Source organism: Thalassophryne amazonica, chromosome 19 (genome assembly GCF_902500255.1).
Source record: "Thalassophryne amazonica chromosome 19, fThaAma1.1, whole genome shotgun sequence".
In the NCBI taxonomy this organism is placed as follows: domain Eukaryota; kingdom Metazoa; phylum Chordata; class Actinopteri; order Batrachoidiformes; family Batrachoididae; genus Thalassophryne; species Thalassophryne amazonica.
In genome coordinates this window covers 52,415,386-52,436,830 of record NC_047121.1, presented here as the reverse complement: position 1 = coordinate 52,436,830, position 21,445 = coordinate 52,415,386, and positions in this window count along the sequence as shown.

The following is a 21,445-nucleotide window of genomic DNA, read 5'->3' as shown; positions in this document are numbered from 1 at the left end:
ACTGGTAGAGACAAGATGAAGAGATCTGGTATCCAGAACAACTGCTAAGGGTTAGTGAACAATGGAGTCTGTATCTGATTGGTATCCATAGTAGAGAAGCTTGAATCTTCGACTGGACTGAGTTGCTTGACGTAAGGACGTTTCGCTTCAAATCACAGAAGCTTCCTCAGCTAAAATTCTTGCTCTGGTAGTCTGACTTCTGTCTTGACTCTTGTAGAGAAGAATAAACCAGAAGCCAACAAAAGCTGGAGTTTTTTTTAACTTAACCAGACCCCTCCTACCGAGAGGCCGACTGCTATAGGCTAGTGACTAAACAATACCTCTAATTAGCACCTATTGTGCTCTAGTTAGCACTTTCCTAATGATGGGATGGAAGCCTCCCCTGATGGCTCCCTTGATGACTCTCCTGATGACGTGAATGACTCATTACCATGAACAAAAGACTGAAACTGCTTTGACCTGAGTACCCCATTGTAAACAGGGGACAAAGCGTGTCTGAGACCCGCCCCCTGGTTAAGGCTGGGTTTCAACTGTTTTACAAAGAATGCTTCCTTGACACCTCTCTCAAACCATTTCTTCTCTCTGGCTAAGATTTTAACTTTCTTGTCCTCAAACATGTGGTTAGTGTCTTTCAGGTGGAGATGAACTGCAGACCTAGGTCCACTGGTGACCTCTCTGCGGTGCTGGTATAGCCTCTTGTTTAAAGGTTGCTTAGTCTCACCTATGTAGTGCTCATTACAGTTTTCCTGACATCTGATATAATACGAGGTCCGTTAGAAAAGTAAAGGACCTTTTTATTTTTTTTAAAAACGATATGGATTTGATTCATATGTTTTTACGTCAGCCAAGCTTGAACCTTCATGCGTATGCGTGAGTTTTTCCATGCCTGTCGGTTGCATCATTCGCCTGTGGGCAGGCTTTGAGTGAGCACTGGTCCACCCCTCTCGTCGTTGTTTCATTGCGAGGAAATGGCAGAATGATTTGGGCTTTTTTTCCATCAGAATTTTTCAGAAACTGTTAGAGACAGGCAGTTGGAAACCATTCAAAAAATTTATCTGGCTTTCGGTGAAAATTTTACAGGCTTCACAGAGAATAAGGAGTGTTACTACAGCTTTAAGGACGGCCCACAATGGCGCACGGCGCTCCGTGCTCCGAGCCGCCATCGAGAGGCAGAAACCACCACATCATTTCTAAATGGATGGCTGTGTGGAGCCGGGACCGTCGTGTGCAATTTCTCTGGTTATCACAAGAGCTGGACATCAGCCATTTTCTGGCAGTTTTCACTTTTAACAAGAGATTTTGTCATGGAAAGCCACGCGGAGGCTTCGCGCGTCATGACCGATTCGCTGATGAAGCGAGACAAAGGAACACCTCCGTTTCGGAGTGTCAGAGGACAAGTTGGGACATACCCGGCTCTCCACAATTTCTCTTATACTCACTCGACTGGTAAGCACTGAAAGCCGAGATAGGCAAAACGTGAAATAGCTTGTGTGTTCTCCACATGGTGGTCTGAGTTACACCATGTGGAGAACACACAAGATTAAGGACCTGCAGCTGGAGGCAGATGAAACCATGGTGTCATTTGATGTGACTTCATTGTTCACCTGCATCCCCACTGCGAGGCAGAGACTGCTGGAGGATGTGTCTCTACCTGAAAGGACCAAACTCACACCAGACCACATCTGCCAACTCTTGGAGATCTGTCTTAACACCACCTATTTCCTGTTTAGGGGGAATTACTATAGGCAGATCCATGGTTGTGCGATGGGGTCTCTGGTATCCCCCATTGTGGCCAATCTGTACATGGAGCGAGTGGAGAAGACAGCCTTGACATCGTTCACGGGCATCTCTCCCAGTCACTGGTTCAGATATGTCGATGACACATGGGTTAAAATCAAGCAACAGGAGGTCGAGAACTTTACAGAACACATCAATTCGGTGGATTCCAATATCAAGTTCACACGTGAGGATGCCAGAAACAACCACTTAGCCTTCTTGGACTGTGATGTTACGATTGGAGAGAACAGGCAACTCCAGACAGAGGTTTACAGAAAACCCACTCACACTGACCAATATCTGCTCTTTGGCTCAAACCACCCCCTTGAACACAAGCTCGGGGTGATCAGGACTCTTCAACAACTGCAGAGGGAAGGGCTAAAGAACAACAGCTTGTACGGAAAGCCCTCACAGTATGTGGGTACCCACGATGGTCCCTGGACAAAGTGCAGAAGTCCCAGAAAACAAAGAGACCAGATAGACAGGAGACGGAGACAAGAAGAAGAGGAGTGTCTCTCCCTTATTTAGCAGGAGTAGGGGAAAAACTACAGAGGATCTTCAGACAGCACAAAATCCTTGAGACAGAAATTAGTTCACCCTAAGGACAGGATCCCTAGTTACAAACAGAGCAATGTAGTGTATTATATCAGATGTCAGGAAAACTGTAATGAACACTACATAGGTGAGACTAAGCAATCTTTAAACAAGAGGCTATACCAGCACCGCAGAGAGGTCGCCAGTGGACCTCAGTCTGCAGTTCATCTCCACCTGAAAGACACTAACCACACGTTTGAGGACAAGGAAGTTAAAATCTTAGCCAGAGAGAAGAAGTGGTTTGAGAGAGGTGTCAAGGAAGCATTCTTTGTAAAACAGTTGAAACCCAGCCTTAACCGGGGGGTGGGTCTCAGACACGCTTTGTCCCCTGTTTACAATGGGGTACTCAGGTCAAAGCAGTTTCAGTCTTTTGTTCATGGTAATGAGTCATTCACATCATCAGGAGAGTCATCAAGGGAGCCATCAGGGGAGGCTTCCATCCCATCATTAGGAGAGTGCTAACTAGAGCACAATAATTGCTAATTAGAGGTATTGTTTAGTCACTAGCCTATAGCAGTTGGCCTCTCGGTAGGAGGGGTCTGGTTAGGTTAAAAAAACTCCAGCTTTTGTTGGCTTCTGGTTTATTCTTCTCTACAAGAGTCAAGACAGAAGTCAGACTACCAGAGCAAGAATTTTAGCTGAGGAAGCTTCTGTGATTTGAAGCGAAACGTCCTCACATCAAGCAACCCAGTCGAGTCGAAGATTCAAGCTTCTCTACTATGGAAACCACCTGGACAACTGAGAGCCTACACAGAAACATTGTGACCTGATTGGGATACCTCATGGAGACCACCCTCTGGAGGTGTTCCATGCACATCCATCTAAGAAGGAACTCTCAAGTACACTAAAAATGCACTGGAGGGATCACCTGGGGAGAAGGCCATCTGGGCTGAAGTTGCTGCCACCAAGAACAAATGGTGGAAAATAGATACATCTTGGAAATGCATTTATCCAGCTAATAGTGCTTCAGTCTTGTCATGGCTTGGCCTTGTCCAGGAATATAGCAGTACTGTGCTGAATCACTCATGGGTACTGTGTTATGTGGGCTGCTGAAGAGGAGGTACTGCTGCCCCACCACCAGATGGCGCCCTGCCATGCTGACATCTTTTGGCCCTTAGAGGGCGCAAGGGCCTTTTGGCCTCCTTGGGCACCACCAGGTGTGCTCCGTTGGCTGTCAGCTGTTTGTCATCTTCTTCATCATCACCCATAAAAGCCTGGGAAGGACACCATAACTCTGCCGAGTTATCAGATTACACAGGTAAACGTACTCAACCGTTTTGTGCCGTACGTACATTCATTGCTACTGAAGTCTTTGCAGTTGTGATTTATATACTTGCAGCTTGTAGCCGGATTTGTGGGAAGTTTGGAGGAGTTGGCGTCTCCACTCCTCACTTCTTACTTGCTAAGTATAACAATTGACACTGCACGTTTTCCAGTTTTCCTCTGCACTCTGGGAGTATTTGGATTTATTCCTTCAGGAGGATTACTGAGTTTTGCTGACTGTTTGCTGGGTGTACACACACCCACCTAATCTGTTTTTGCTCCTGCCAGCAGTACCGGTCCGACAGCCTCGAGCAGTGGCCACCTGGGGTACCAGAACTTGGCGGCTCTGGTGTATTGCAGGCCTCTGGCTGGCGGTGGGACTTCGTGGGTTCCGGCTCTTCTCTGGATAGGCGTCTCCTACCCTCGGGCCTGCCCATGTGTCACCATTTTGTTATTAATTGGACTCAGCATATTCATAACCTGTTTGCACTTTTGCATAATAAATTGTTATTTATTTGAACTCCTATTGACCGCTCATTTACGCCCCCTAACGTGGGTCCGTGCATTCACTTTCCCAACATACTGGTTTGCTAGTGTAATGTTTTTACCTTTTTCTGTTTGCCTTGTTAGTCCTAGATGGGGTGTGGCTGACCTGCTTGCCTCTCACACCTGCAATCTATTTACTCCAGTGCAGTTTTAAAGATCGGCTCATTCATCCCGTCTTTGCCAATTAGTTGACTTACCTCCTGTGTCAGCCACCCCAAGACTTGCCACCTGTCTTGCCCATGTTTGTGGTGCACTTCGGACTGTTTGGACAGATCCCAACATTTTTGTACTTTGACTTCTCATTTGATAAATAAAATCACTTTTTCCCCTTTGTGTGTGGTTGTCTGCATTGCGGGGTTCAATTTATTCATCTGCATAACAGCTACAGTCACGATAAATTCCAGAGTGGTCCACAGATGGACTGACACTTAGATATGGTATTTGGATGTTCAAAATGAAGACAATACTAATCATTCATTAACTGGTAAAGAGTCAAGGTCCAGTCTGAAAATATGTCCTGGTGTCACGTCCACACTATGGAACCATGTTGGGTTTTGAATGGCAAAAGTACTTGGATTTATAATTAAGAGTGAAGGTATCTGGAGTTTAAATAGACACATGTGCCGTTACGTTTCACATCATCAAACATGAACTTCAGACTCAGATACTAAATACAAATGTTTCATTCTTGAATTTTTACTCATGTTTGAATTTTGAGTATCTGAATCAACTCTAATAAATGTTAAACTGTTTAAACTCGTATGTCTACATAATCCAATGTCAGAGTTGAGCTGTGACACCAAAAACCAAAACAACAGTGATTCAGATGAAATGTTTTATAATTAAATCTCCTTCTGTCTGATCTCCAGCTCCTCTGGCTTCTATATAAAGAACATCAGCCCAAACGAGGTCTGTGGCCCTCCGGTGCTCAGTCGTCGCCCTCAAGGGTTCCAAAGTCAAACCTTGAAGTTTGCACCATGCATCGACAAACACTTACAGATGTTTGAGGCCCCACAGAGCAGATTTCATCCTTCACTCTTAATTTATCAGTTAGGAGCAGCTGCTCCTCTGGACTGGTTTCTGGATCCGTACCTTCCTACACCGGGACTGCGGAAGCCGATCCTCCTTATCTAAGAAAGACGGCTTCACGTTGGAGTTGTACATGAGGTTTGGCGTGTTGACAGACTTTCTGTCCTTCGGGTTCGGCTGTTCATAAATGCTGCAACTCGAACGCCCACCCCCAACACACACACACACACTACCCGCCATAAATCGACTGTTTTATTTACTTTAATTACTTTGAGCTATGCCCAGAGAAATGTCCAAATTTGTCTCACTTGTGTGTTTTATAGAACAAAAGATGCTTTGTGTGCTTCCGTCATTAACTTTATATAAAAATCAGCGACGGGCAAATTTATGTTCATTTTCACATAATCACAAGCAAAGTGATTCAAGATGTTTCCCACTCAGCGTTTTAACAATTTGGTTTCAGAAAACTTATTTATTTTTAAACCCAGCAGTAAATGACTCTTGTACTTCAGTAACAAACCCAATGTGAAAATAAACTTACTCGCACAGTGTGGACGTTCTTGAGACGAGCTGCTCGGGAACATCTCGTCTCTACGTCTTTTATCAAGATGTGGCGTTTGATGTCAGGAAATTTCAGACTGCTAATGATCACTCCGCTGTACAATCTGGCAACATCATTAACACTTCCAGATGGGTTAATCATGCAGAAATCATCCAAAGCGCTCCGCGTGTTTGCTTCATCGTCCACAGCGCCGACTCCTTTAAACGGTGAGGTTTTCCTGAATAAAAGGACACGTGAAGCTGATATTCCGATTACACACGCGTGTGTAATTCTTTAAGTGCTCACGTTATGCCGTCACTCAAAAAACAGACTCAGTGTTGCCACGTCTGAAGCAGGTAACTCTAACGATACCCTCCTGTTACGAGAAGCATTGTTCTGTCACGTTGGCGGTTTGTGTGTCAGTGGGTTATGTCCTTCATAAAAATGAAGTGTGGCCAGACGTAGCGTTGGTGCATTATTATCTGGAGGCAGCAGAACGAAACTGTTTAATACAAACAGTCTTCCTCACCACTGGGAGATTGCCACAGTCGTATCATGGAGCTACTGTATGGTCACACCCCTTGCTTCACCTCAGGGAGATTTGGAGGATGTCATTGCCATTGATGAGTTTTGATGCATTGGATTTAGATTCACTTCTTTGTCAGAAAGCTGCTGACTTCTCCATCCTCTAAGAAGCAATGCAACACACTCCAGTCCACCATACTCTGAACGGCAACAAGAGATGATAATTTGATTGGTTTGTTTCATGTTATACGCAAAAGCCACCCATAATTAATCAGTAATTATAGTCCGTTTGCACACTGCGCTTAACTTTGCACCGTTTAAACAGCAGAGTGGAATTGGACACGTCCCAAATGCACTTCTGCTGTGCTCTTTAGCCTGTCTACTATACAGAGCATCCGGAAAGTATTCACAGTACTTCACTTTTTTCCACATATTGTTATGTTACAGCCTTATTCCAAAATGAATGAAATTCATTTTCAAATGAATGTATGTTTTCAACTCCAGCATGAAGTCGTCTTTCTTAGATAAGAAGGATCAGCTTCCAGAGCCCCAACCAAAGTCCCGGCGTTGGAAGGTATGGATCCAGAAACCAGTCCAGAGGAGCAGCTTCTCCTAACTGATAAATGAACAGAGTGAAGGATGAAATCTGCTCTGTGGAGCCTCAAACATCTGTAAGTGTTTGTGTCGATACATGGTGCAAACTTCAAGGTTTGACTTTGGAACCCTTTGAGGGCAACGACTGAGCGCCGCAGACCTCGTTTGGCCTGATGTTCTTTATATAGAAGCTGGAGGTTGGACAGGAGGAGACTGTGGCAAAATGAATGAAATTCATTTTCCCTCAAAATACCCCATAAAAACTTTTTTTTTGAAAATGTACTAAAAAAAAAAACAACTAAGATCTGACAGTCCTTCAGGTGCCTTTTGTCAAACTCCAGGTGGGCTGCCATGTACCTTTTACTAAGGAGTGGCTTCCGTCTGGCCACTCTACCATACAGGTCTGATTGGTGGATTGCTGCAGAGATGGTTGTCCTTCTGGAAGCTTCTCCTGTCTCCACAGAGGAATGCTGGAGCTCTGACAGAGTGACCATCAGGTTCTTGGTCACCTCTCTGACTAAGGTCCTCCTCCCCGATCGCTGAGTTTAGACGGGCGGCCAGCTCTAGGAAGAGTCCTGCTGGATCTGAACTTCTTCCATTTACAGATGATGGAGGCCACTGTGCTCATTGGGACCTTCAAAGCAGAAATGTTTCTGTACCCTTCCCCAGATTTGTGTCTTGAGACAATCCTGTCTCAGATGTCTACAGACAATTCCTTTGACTTCATGCTTGGTTTGTGCTCTGACTGTCAACTGTGGGACCTTATATGTAGACAGGTGTGTGTCTTTCCAAATTATGTCCAATCAGCTGAATTTACCCCAGGTGGACTTCACTTAAGCTGTAGAAACATCTCAAGGATGATCAGTGGAAACAGGAGGCACCTGAGCTCAATTTTGAGCTTCATGACAAAGACTGTGAATATTTATGGACGCGTGATTTCTTTTTTTTTGTCATTATGGGGTATTGTGTGCAGAATTTTGAGAAAAAAAAAGATCAGTTTCATTCATTTTTGAATAAGGCTGTAAAATAAAAATGTGGAAACGGTGCAGGTCTGTGAATACTTCCTGGATGAGTTGTACATGGTTAGTTAGGACCCTGTGATTTGCACCTTTGTCTATGTTTTTTGGTGGCTCTTTGGTGGATTTTCTTCCATTATTAACAGACATTCACAGACACTTTTTCTTGACAGCAAGCAATGAAGTCTTTCACGTTCTCATACATAAAACCTAATGTTGTGGTTTTGTTGAATATTTATCACACATTTGTTCAGTGGGAGTTTAATTTTACTGGCAGTGAAGAAAATCTCACAGCATTTCTTGAGTTAAAAAGGACAACAAGAACTGGTTTGCTAAAAAGGACAAATTCAAGTTGCCCGTCTAAAAGAACAATAAACAGTATTTATTGTAATTGTTCTTGTCTGGAGGAGTCTCGTGTGAGAATGACGGCAAAATGAATGGATTAAACGTAATTACAGAGCAATAAAAATGTGTTTGTCCATTTCTGAAATAAAAAAAAAAGATCCACATCCAAAAGAGCAACCTTATTTCAGCAGTTTGCCCACATATCATAATTTTTCCATTTTTGCTGCTCAAACAGCAACAGTACAGATTTTTATCTAATTATAACAGTACACAAATTTGGCCTTTTTCAAAAATACTTTTTTTTTTTGTTTTAACGCTGGCGTCAGCCTTTAGGTGTTAGGTCCAGTTTGTTTGTAGGTCATGTGGAGGACAGGAAATCATCCTGATATTAATAACTACACAGTTTTAAGGTTTAGAAAAATTAGGTTGTTAATTTAGAGTTCAACTGCAGGTGGTCTGTTTGTGCCGCTTATTTCTCTGCATTGGCTAAAATGTTGATGAGTGGGTGAGTGACTGAGTTCGTCTTATGTACACAATAATTACACACAAAACAAATTAATAATGAGGATGAATTCCATATCAGCATTAGCTCACTAGTGGTGTTAAGACGTCAACCACAGAGAAAAACATGAGACGAAATATGCAACAGAACAGGAAAGTAAAGCTTTAATTAAACAGATAGAATGTGTGGCTGGGGATGGTATTAAAACTTTTTGTCAGTACTACAAATTAGTAACAGCTAGCTCAAAACAGATTTGAAATGTCAAATATTGTTCTTTAGTTCATGTGAAAAGGAAGAAGATCAAAATGTGCGGCCACCTGGGAAACACTGGCACCTGAGTGTTTAAGAATATGCATCTATTTCAACATATGAACTTCATGTTTAAAGCACATAGTCAGTGCAGCGGCTCTACATGTTCTAACGTGCATGTTCCTTGTTCCTTTTAGCAGTTTTTTTTTAAAACATGATTGTCACAAAGGTGATTAGAGCACTTGGCAGCTTAATTACTCATTTTAATTTACCTACGTTTGGAAAAAGTCAACTTGTCCCAAACAGTCTACTTAATTTAAAAAAAAATTAAAGTGAATTACTGGAAGAAGCGTTTACTTAAATTAGAATCTTTGTGAGAAGACAAGATGTAACTGTTTGATCAGTTAGCTCCAACCAAATTGGAGTGACTGAGCTGCAGATTCAAAGAAGAAAAAGTCGGATGAAACATTTCTGTGTGGACCAAATATGAATTTTGGAGTCGGTGCAGATGGTTTAAAGTCTATGTTCAGATGTTGTCGTCATAAGTTTAATTCCACCAAACTGCCAGATGGTGGCAGTCTAAATTAAAAAAACTCATGGAAGAGATCAATTAGCTTTTCAGGTACTTTTGCTGCCAGATGGAGCTATACCTCCAGACAAACGAGTGAGAGTCTTCATATAACCAGCAGGGGGCATTAAATAAGCAAACCAAAAACTGACATTTAATGGCACCGATTAACTTCTGGGACCCCGCTCTTGCTAATTTATTTGCAAGAATCCCCCGCAAAGTCCCTCTGTTAAATAAAAGACATGTGCAGAAGAGGTTACAATTTGCCAAAGAACACATCAACTGGCCTAAAGAGAAATGGAGGAATATTTTGTGGATTGATGAGAGTAAAATTGTTCTTTTTGGGTCCAAGGGCTGCAGACAGTTCACAGTGAAGACAGTGAAGCATGGTGGTGCAAGCATCATGATATGGGCATGTTTCTCCTACTATGGTGTTGAGCCTATGAATCACATACCAGGTATCATGGATCAGTTTGGATATGTCAAAATACTTGAAGAGGTCATGTTGCCTTATACTGAAGAGGATTGTTGGGAAAGTGTAGGAACACGGACCCACAACAGGGGGCACAAATGAACGGACAATGGAGTAAGTCAAATAACAACGCTTTACTGTTGTGAATGTGCACAACGAATACAACCAATCACAGAAATGGACAACAGTCAATTTACAAAAGTGTCGTGTGGGCAGGATCGAAGATAGGAGACGCCTCTCCAAGGTAAGACCGGTACCACACGGCTTCCTCCGCCACAGGACCCCGGGTATACTGGAGCCGCCAAGTCCCGAACTCCCAGGTGGCCACTGCCTCCGCGTGTCGGACCTGGTACTGCTGGCGAGGAACAAAAACACAATTAAAGGTGGGCGCGTTTGCACCCAGTAATCCACACGGCAGGAAAGCTACCTCCACCTCTCGTTGGAAAAAAGGTCTGTTATCACTCACAAAAGTCACAAAAGGTTACTGTCAAGCAGTCAGCAGAGAATATTACCTTCCAGGTAGAACGATATCTCGGCAATGAGGTGGAGATGCCGTCCTGCTGATATACCCCACTGATGATTGCCGTCAGCTGTCTCAGGTGATGGGTGACAGCTGTCACCGAGGCTGCTCCCGTGAGGCGGCGGCGCCCTCTGGTGCCTGGAGCCCGCACTCCAGGCAGGGCGCCCTCTGGTGGTGGTGGGCCAGCAGTACCTCCTCTTCAGCGGCCCACACAACAGGACCCCCCCCTCAACGGGCGCCTCCTGGCGCCCGACCGGGCTTGTCCGGGTGGCGACGGTAGAAGTCGGCCAGGAGGGCCGGGTCCAGGATGAAGCTCCTCTTCACCCAGGAGCGTTCTTCAGGGCCGTACCCCTCCCAGTCCACCAGATATTGAAAGCCCCGGCCCATCCGTCGGACGTCCAACAACCGGCGCACTGTCCAAGACGGCTCGCCATCGATGATCCGGGCAGGAGGTGGCGCCGGACCGGGTGTACAGAGGGGCGAGGTGTGATGGGGCTTGATTTTCGACACATGGAACACTGGATGGATCCGCAGTGAGGCTGGAAGCTGAAGCCTCACTGCGGCGGGATTGATGACCTTGAGGATTTTAAACGGTCCTATGTACCTGTCCTGTAGTTTGGGGGAGGCCACTTGTAGTGGGATGTCCTTTGTGGACAACCACACTTCCTGCCCGGGGCGATACGTAGGGGCCGGGGTCCGCCGCCGGTCTGCATGGGTCTTCGCCCTCATCCGGGCCCTCAACAAAGCAGAACGGGCGGCACGCCACACCCGACGGCACCTCCGCAGGTGGGCCTGGACCGAGGGCACACCGACCTCTCCCTCAACCACCGGGAACAACGGGGGCTGATACCCCAAACACACCTCAAAGGGGGAGAGGCCGGTGGCTGATGACACTTGACTGTTGTGGGCGTACTCGATCCAGGCCAGATGAGTACTCCAGGCCGCCGGGTGCGCGGCTGTCACACAACGCAGTGTTTGCTCCATTTCTTGATTGGCCCGCTCTGCTTGCCCGTTGGTCTGGGGGTGATACCCGGACGAGAGACTGACCGTGGCCCCCAGCTCCCGGCAAAAGCTCCTCCAGACATGCGAGGAGAACTGGGGACCGCGATCGGAGACGATGTCTGATGGTATCCCATGCAGGCGGACGACGTGGTGGACCAGGAGGTCCGCTGTCTCCTGGGCCGTTGGGAGCTTCGGGAGGGCCACGAAGTGGGCCGCCTTGGAGAATCGGTCCACTATCGTGAGGATCACGGTGTTGCCCTGGGACGGCGGGAGGCCCGTGACAAAATCCAGGCCGATGTGGGACCAGGGGCGATGAGGCACGGGCAGCGGCTGTAGCAGTCCCGGAGCCTTGCGATGGTCGGCCTTGCCCCTGGCACAGGTGGTACAGGCCTGGATGTAGTCCCGGACGTCGGCCTCCAGGGACGCCCACCAGAAGCGCTGCCGGACAACTGCCACGGTTCTTCGCACCCCTGGATGACAGGAGAGCTTGGAGCCGTGACAGAAGTCCAGGACTGCAGCCCTAGCCTCTGGTGGGACGTACAGTCTGTTCTTTGGTCCAGTCCCGGGGTCTGGGCTTCGTGCCAGGGCCTCCCGGACAGTTCTCTCTACGTCCCAGGTGAGGGTGGCCACGATAGTGGACTCCAGGATGATGGGTTCCGGTGGATCCGACAACTCCGCTTTGACCTCGTCTTCGTGTACCCGGGACAAGGCATCCGACTTCTGGTTCTTGGTCCCGGGCCGGTAGGTGATGCGGAAGTCAAAACGGCCGAAGAACAGTGACCAGCGGGCTTGCCTGGGATTCAGCCGCTTGGCGGTCCTGATATATTCCAGGTTCCGGTGGTCAGTGAAAACCGTGAACGGCACAGACGTTCCCTCCAACAGGTGTCTCCACTCTTCAAGAGCCTCTTTCACCGCTAGGAGTTCTCGGTTGCCGACGTCATAGTTCCGTTCAGCCGGGGTCAACCTGCGGGAAAAATAGGCACACGGATGAAGGACCTTATCGGTCTTCCCACTCTGGGACAGCACAGCTCCTATCCCTGAGTCCGAGGCGTCCACTTCAACCACTAACTGGCGGCTAGGATCGGGCTGCACCAGAACGGGTGCAGACGAGAAGCGCCGTTTCAACTCCTTGAACGCGGCATCGCAACGATCCGACCAGGTGAAGGGGACTTTTGGTGAGGTCAGGGCTGTCAGGGGGCTAGCAACCTGGCTGTAGCCCTTAATGAACCTCCTGTAGAAATTCGCAAAGCCGAGGAACTGTTGCAGCTTCCTACGGCTTGTGGGTTGGGGCCAGTCTCTCACCGCTGCAACCTTGGCCGGATCAGGAGCGACGGAGTCGGGGGAGATGATGAACCCCAGGAAGGACAAAGAAGTGCGGTGAAACTCACACTTCTCGCCCTTAACAAACAGCCGGTTCTCCAATAACCGCTGCAGGACCTGACGTACATGTCGGACATGGGTCTCAGGATCCGGAGAAAAGATGAGTATGTCGTCTAAATATACGAAGACGAATCGGTGCAGGAAGTCCCGCAAGACATCATTAACCAATGCTTGGAACGTCGCGGGAGCATTTGTAAGACCGAACGGCATGACCAGGTACTCAAAATGACCTAACGGGGTGTTAAATGCCGTCTTCCACTCGTCTCCCTTCCGGATCCGAACCAGGTGATACGCATTCCTAAGATCAAGCTTGGTGAATATCTTGGCTCCATGCAGGGGCGTGAACACCGAATCCAATAAGGGTAAGGGGTATCGGTTACGAACCGTGATTTCGTTCAGCCCCCTGTAATCAATGCATGGATGTAATCCGCCATCCTTTTTCCCCACAAAAAAGAAACCCGCACCCATCGGGGAGGTGGAATTCCGGATCAACCCGGCAGCCAAAGAGTCCCGGATGTAGGTCTCCATTGATTCGCGTTCAGGTCGTGAGAGGTTGTACAGCCTGCTGGACGGGAACTCCACGCCTGGAACCAAATCAATGGCACAATCATACGGGCGGTGCGGGGGAAGGGTGAGTGCCAGATCCTTGCTGAACACCTCCGCAAGGTCATGGTACTGCACCGGCACCGTCCCTAGATTGGGCGGGGCTCTGACCTCCTCCCTGGCCTGGGAACCGGGAGGAACCGAGGAACCTAAACATACCCGATGGCAGGTCTCGCTCCACTGGACCACTACCCCGGACGGCCAATCGATCCGGGGATTGTGCTTCAACATCCAGGGAAAACCTAAAATCACACGGGAGGTGGCCGGAGTTACAAAAAACTCGATCTCCTCCCGGTGATTCCCCGACACCACCAGAGTTACTGGTGGTGTCTTGTGGGTGATTGGAGGGAGTAGGGAGCCATCTAGTGCCCGTACCTGCACAGGCGAGGTAAGCGCCACCAGAGGGAACCCTATCTCCCTGGCCCATTTGCTATCAAGCAAATTCCCTTCTGAGCCCGTGTCCACCAGTGCTGGGGCCTTCAGGGTTAAATCCTCATAAAGGATTGTAACTGGGAGTCGTGTGGCGATGTGGGTGTGTCCCACGTGAACGTCTCGGCCCCCCCCTAGCCCAGTGTCTAGGGGCGGGCGTTGGTGTTTAACCGTTCGGGGCAGTCTCGTACCTGATGCTCAATCGAGCCACAAACAAAACACGCTCCGCGGGCCAGCCTCCTTTGTGTGACCGGTGCCCTAAATGTTGCCCTGCTCGTGTCCATAGCTTCGTCAGCAGGGGGAGCTGTGATCGCACGGAGCGCAGGGGCCGTGGAGCGTGGGGAGGACGGAACGCGGTCGGAACCGGAAGGGAGAGGGATGACGCGTGCCTGGCCACGCCCTTCATCTCGTTCCCGACGGCGCTCATTTAACCGATTGTCTAATCGTATGACAAGATCGACAAGCCCATCCAAATCCCGCGGTTCGTCCTTAGCCACCAGGTGCTCCTTGAGGACCAATGACAGTCCGTTTACGAAGGCGGCGCGGAGGGCAGTGCTATTCCAGCCGGACCTCGCAGCCGCGATGCGGAAGTCGACTGCATAGGCAGCTGCGCTCCGGCGCCCCTGTCTCATTGACAGCAGCACGGCTGAAGCGGTCTCTCCTCTATTAGGGTGATCGAACACTGTTCTGAGCTCCCTCACAAACCCATCATATGTCTGAAGGAGCCGTGACTTTTGCTCCCAGAGCGCTGTAGCCCAAGCGCGTGCCTCACCACGAAGCAGATTTATCACATAAGCTACCTTGCTAGCGTCGGTCGCGTACATGACGGGACGCTGTGCGAAGACGAGCGAACACTGCATAAGGAAATCCGCGCACGTCTCCACACAGCCTCCGTACGGCTCTGGGGGGCTTATGTATGCTTCAGAGGATGGTGGGGGGGGTCGTTGGACAACCAGTGGAACGTCGCTGTCACGCACAGGGTCTACGGGAGGGAGAGCCGCAGCGGCGCCCGGAGGGCGCGCTTCCACCTGCGCGGCGAGAGCCTCCACCCTGCGGTTCAGGAGGGCGTTCTGCTCGGTCATCAAATCTAACCGAGTCGTGAAAGCGGTGAGGATCCGCTGCAACTCACCGATTACCCCTCCTGCGGACGCCTGTGCGCCTTGTTCTTCCATTGGCCGTTCAACAGCCGGTTGACGCCCCTCGGGATCCATGACGCTGGCCGAGATATCCTGTTGGGAAAGTGTAGGAACACGGACCCACAACAGGGGGCGCAAATGAACGGACAATGGAGTAAGTCAAATAACAACGCTTTACTGTTGTGTATGTGCACAACGAATACAACCAATCACAGAAATGGACAACAGTCAATTTACAAAAGTGTCGTGTGGGCAGGCTCGAAGATAGGAGACGCCTCTCCAAGGTAAGACCGGTACCACACGGCTTCCTCCGCCACAGGACCCCGGGTATACTGGAGCCGCCAAGTCCCGAACTCCCAGGTGGCCACTGCCTCCGCGTGTCGGACCTGGTACTGCTGGCGAGGAACAAAAACACAATTAAAGGTGGGCGCGTTTGCACCCAGTAATCCACACGGCAGGAAAGCTACGAGTGAGAGTCTTCATATAACCAGCAGGGGGCATTAAATAAGCAAACCAAAAACTGACATTTAATGGCACCGATTAACTTCTGGGACCCGCTCTTGCTAATTTATTTGCAAGAATCCCCCGCAAAGTCCCTCTGTTAAATAAAAGACATGTGCAGAAGAGGTTACAATTTGCCAAAGAACACATCAACTGGCCTAAAGAGAAATGGAGGAATATTTTGTGGATTGATGAGAGTAAAATTGTTCTTTTTGGGTCCAAGGGCTGCAGACAGTCACAGTGAAGACAGTGAAGCATGGTGGTGCAAGCATCATGATATGGGCATGTTTCTCCTACTATGGTGTTGAGCCTATGAATCACATACCAGGTATCATGGATCAGTTTGGATATGTCAAAATACTTGAAGAGGTCATGTTGCCTTATACTGAAGAGGATTGTTGGGAAAGTGTAGGAACACGGACCCACAACAGGGGGCGCAAATGAACGGACAATGGAGTAAGTCAAATAACAACGCTTTACTGTTGTGAATGTGCACAACGAATACAACCAATCACAGAAATGGACAACAGTCAATTTACAAAAGTGTCGTGTGGGCAGGCTCGAAGATAGGAGACGCCTCTCCAAGGTAAGACCGGTACCACACGGCTTCCTCCGCCACAGGACCCCGGGTATACTGGAGCCGCCAAGTCCCGAACTCCCAGGTGGCCACTGCCTCCGCGTGTCGGACCTGGTACTGCTGGCGAGGAACAAAAACACAATTAAAGGTGGGCGCGTTTGCACCCAGTAATCCACACGGCAGGAAAGCTACGAGTGAGAGTCTTCATATAACCAGCAGGGGGCATTAAATAAGCAAACCAAAAACTGACATTTAATGGCACCGATTAACTTCTGGGACCCCGCTCTTGCTAATTTATTTGCAAGAATCCCCCGCAAAGTCCCTCTGTTAAATAAAAGACATGTGCAGAAGAGGTTACAATTTGCCAAAGAACACATCAACTGGCCTAAAGAGAAATGGAGGAATATTTTGTGGATTGATGAGAGTAAAATTGTTCTTTTTGGGTCCAAGGGCTGCAGACAGTTCACAGTGAAGACAGTGAAGCATGGTGGTGCAAGCATCATGATATGGGCATGTTTCTCCTACTATGGTGTTGAGCCTATGAATCACATACCAGGTATCATGGATCAGTTTGGATATGTCAAAATACTTGAAGAGGTCATGTTGCCTTATACTGAAGAGGATTGTTGGGAAAGTGTAGGAACACGGACCCACAACAGGGGGCGCAAATGAACGGACAATGGAGTAAGTCAAATAACAAAGCTTTACTGTTGTGAATGTGCACAACGAATACAACCAATCACAGAAATGGACAACAGTCAATTTACAAAAGTGTCGTGTGGGCAGGATCGAAGATAGGAGACGCCTCTCCAAGGTAAGACCGGTACCACACGGCTTCCTCCGCCACAGGACCCCGGGTATACTGGAGCCGCCAAGTCCTGAACTCCCAGGTGGCCACTGCCTCCGCGTGTCGGACCTGGTACTGCTGGCGAGGAACAAAAACACAATTAAAGGTGGGCGCGTTTGCACCCAGTAATCCACACGGCAGGAAAGCTACCTCCACCTCTCGTTGGAAAAAAGGTCTGTTATCACTCACAAAAGTCACAAAAGGTTACTGTCAAGCAGTCAGCAGAGAATATTACCTTCCAGGTAGAACGATATCTCGGCAATGAGGTGGAGATGCCGTCCTGCTGATATACCCCACTGATGATTGCCGTCAGCTGTCTCAGGTGATGGGTGACAGCTGTCACCGAGGCTGCTCCCGTGAGGCGGCGGCGCCCTCTGGTGCCTGGAGCCCGCACTCCAGGCAGGGCGCCCTCTGGTGGTGGTGGGCCAGCAGTACCTCCTCTTCAGCGGCCCACACAACAAGGATATGCCCTTGAAATGGGTGTTTCAACAAGACAATGACTCCAAGTACACTAGTAAACCAGCAAAATCTTGGTTCCAAACCAACAAAATTAATGCCTCGCAGATGTGAAGAAATCATGAAAAACTGTGGTTATACAACTAAATGCTAGTTTAGTGATTCACAGGATTGCTAAAAAGCAGTTTGAACATAATAGTTTTGAGTTTGTAGCATCAACAGCAGATGCTACTATTATTGTGAACGCCCCCTTTTCTACTTTTTTTTTTATTAATAGCCCAATTTCATAGCCTTAAGAGTGTGCATATCATGAATGCTTGGTCTTGTTGGATTTGCGAGAATCTACTGAATCTGCTGGTACCTTGTTTCCTATGTAACAATAAGAAATATACTGAAAACCTGGATTAATCTTTTTAGTCACATAGCACTATTATTATTCTGAACACTACTGTATCTGTGACGGTGAGAATGGGGCTCCAGGTATCACTTTCCACTCTTTCCTTTTATTATTATTATTATCATCTGCAATTACAACTTAGGTACTGAATATGAATTGTGTCCATTTTTCTTGCTACCTTAAATCCTTTGAACAAGATCAAGATCATATAGGACCAAGCAAGGACGAGCACTACATCCTGTCCTAGTTCTTATTTAAATAGACTTTACAGGGAGCAGGAACACAAACATTTGTGACAGTCAGCGTGAAACAGCTGAGTTGCCCTCGACTCACACACCTGTAACAGGGACAGACGTACAAACGGAGGTTCCTGTATTCAGTACAAAAGAAAGGCTGTAACCTTTGCTTTGTTGAGGGTGTCCATCAGTCTCGATGACGAAGTCTCTCTCTCCAAAAACGTCAGGCAAGGGTGGTTGGAACAGTGAGAACCCTGCGTACAGAAGACAATAAGGGGATGGCGATGGAGTGCAAGACTGCCATCTCGTCCACTCACAGCTGGAATCCAGTGGCGAGATGATGTCAAGGCAACCAGCGGCTGGAGAGGCTACAGGTGGCCAGACGTCACTGTACACAGCTGAAGATCCACTCAAAAGAAATGGGCTGTGAAACTGCGGATCCAAGGAATTCCACGGATTTCATCATGGGGGTGGTTTGGGGGTCAGTCTTCATGAATTTCATGTAGTTTAATTGTTCTGAGTTAGTGCACAATTTACTTTACAGTTAAAAAGGAAAATCATTCCAGGTCCAATTTCCACGTCATATTCTGTTTCAACCTGATCACTGACAGTTCAAATGAAGGGTTGAATACAGGATCATTTAAATATGCACATTTTTTTGTCCCCCGACTCAACACCGCAGATTTCACAATTTTCATTTCACAGCCCTGAAAGAATGTGCCCCCCCACAAGACACTTCTGAGATCCCCAATCAGGAACAAAAGGCCAACTCAGACTTCAGCAAGCTGTAGGTAGATGTCCCAGGTAAGCTCACTGTGGGACATGTAGCAACACACACACACACACACACACACACACACACACTGTTGGCCCCGGTTTGAAATAAGAGTTTACCTTCTCCTCAATGAGCTGCCTGAGTTGGCTAACGAGCCCCGTCCAGTACTGCAGCCATCAAACAGTACCTCAGTGGTAACAACGTAAATCAATCGTAACCATACAGCACATCACACACACAAAAAAAGCCAACAGAGATCCACAAACAGGTCAACTTACTTTCATCTAACATCTAAAGGGTGAGTTCAGTCATTCCTTCTGTACCACAGTTAGCAAGCATAAAGGGACGGGAACACAGCAAAAAGAAGGTGGTTCTACAAGAAGCCCTGACATCCAGAACCACTTAATGTGTTCTGGGACCTTCTGGATGCATCAGGTTCAAGATGATCTTGACATGATCAACTAGGACAGGAGTTTTGGTTGCACCAAGAACATGCAAGCAGCAGGAGGACCTCCTGATGAACGTTGGTTCTTGTGGGTCTGTGTCGTCTCGTGGATGCCGCTGTGTGATCGTGAGAGGCCATTTTGCATTAATGCACAAAACATCAGCAACTTACACATTCAACATCAAAAGTCAAGTTTGGAAGTGCTAATGTGGACTCAACTTTTCCACATGGCGCCTCTTCTTCCATTGTGTGTGTTAAGCCGAGCTCAGAAACAAATCCAGAGCAGGTTACTGACGGCAGAGGTGGAAACTCTGCAACCCTCCAACGCTTCACTTCAGCCAGACAAGACTGCGACACAAAGACTCAGAAACATCGAGCCGTAGGACGCCTCGTCTGCACCTCGGTAAACTGACGAGGGAGACGATTAGATTAAAAAAAAAAATAAATTTGTTAATGGGAAAAATATGGAGCAGATTGAAAACAAGTGTTTGACCTGTAAACGATCTCAGAGTGGAATCGTGAGTGTCAGAGCTGATTTTTTTCACCTTTGCCCGCATCAACGTGTCCACTGGTTCTGAACCTCTTCAACTCTCAGGGTCTTACTGTCTAAAGAAGATCTTCACGGACATCTGCCAGATTACAGACATGATCCAAATCAAATGATTTATCTGAATGAAGTGGGCAGAAACACTTTGTGAAGTGGAGAACTGATTAGAGGGCTGGAGGTCTGGAAAAGAAAAAAGGTGCCAGATTTATTCTCTACTATTTCACAAACAAGAAGAAGAAGGAGAAGAAGAAGCACGTGTGAGATTCTTCTGGGACACGACGCTCACGCTGCTGGTCTGAAAGGTTTAATCTGTTAACATGGACACCAAAATGAAAATATGTGCAAGAAATACACTGTGCCCACTCCTCACACCGTGTGTGTGTCCAATTGTGAACAAAATAACTTAAGGATGTTTGATCCAATTTGGACCAAACTTGTTGGAAAAATTGAAGGTCAAGTTCTTGGGTCCAACCCTGCCATTACCAAAAAGACTTGGTCAGAGCCTCTTTCTGTAAATATGTGATGAGTTGGCTCGTGTGTGTGCTGGAGTCTGAGTCAAGACCCCACAAGGGAACATTATCAAGCACACAAACCCCTCAGGGTGTGGAAATATCAAGCATCTCTGCAGCACCTTGATGTGAATAATTTCCTGGTTACTGCTGAAACGCTGCCATTAAACTACACTGTGGCCACTTTCATCAAGCAGATGAACTACAACTTGGAAAAAATCATAATTCAGTTGTAGGACTCTTTGTTAAACTTTATTGGTGCTGGTGTAGCGCTAAGTTCTAGTTCTTGTCTTGAGTGGTGTGAAGACAGATGATGACTGGAGGAAAGAGAAGAAGAAACGCATTGTTCACATTCCCAGATCTGATGAGCTCAAAGATGCATCAATCAGTGCTGCTGCCTGCTGGAGTTTGCGTTGAACACCTGAACTGATCCAGAACCTGTTCCAGAGCACTCTGAGAATCCCTTTCTGCTCTTCTCAATTTGAGTTTTTTTTCTTCCATGTTCCTTGAGGGGCTCCTTAGAAATCATTATTTTGGTCTTTTCGAAGATGCTGCGACATGTTTGTCATCATTCCACAGGCGCCACAAAGTCACAGGTCATCATCAGGTTCATGGATCCAGTGGCTCCACACGTCATGACTCTCCCTCAGGTGTCCATGCATCTGTTGGGCACAGTGCCTTCTGCACGTGAGGCTACTTAAACATCCGGATTGAGGTCGAGCTCCGTGCCCACTTGCACGTTCTGTGATTTGTTCTTGTTGAGTCGATCCAACAGACAGCGTTTCTTTAGGTCATGATTCAGAGCAGAATGAAGCATCACAATTGGTTCACAATCACCTCCACCAAAGAAAAACCAAAACTCATTTTCACACAGGTTTGTTAGTTTATTCCCCAAGTCACTCCACAGCTTTAAAAAAAAAAAAAAAACACACAACGAACACCAACAACATGTTGCAGGTACAATAGAATTTGGAACTTTTCCATTTAACTGAACTGAAAAAAAAAAGACTTGAGAGATAGAGATCCCCCCACCAAAAAAAACCCACCACCACTTGGGGACGATCT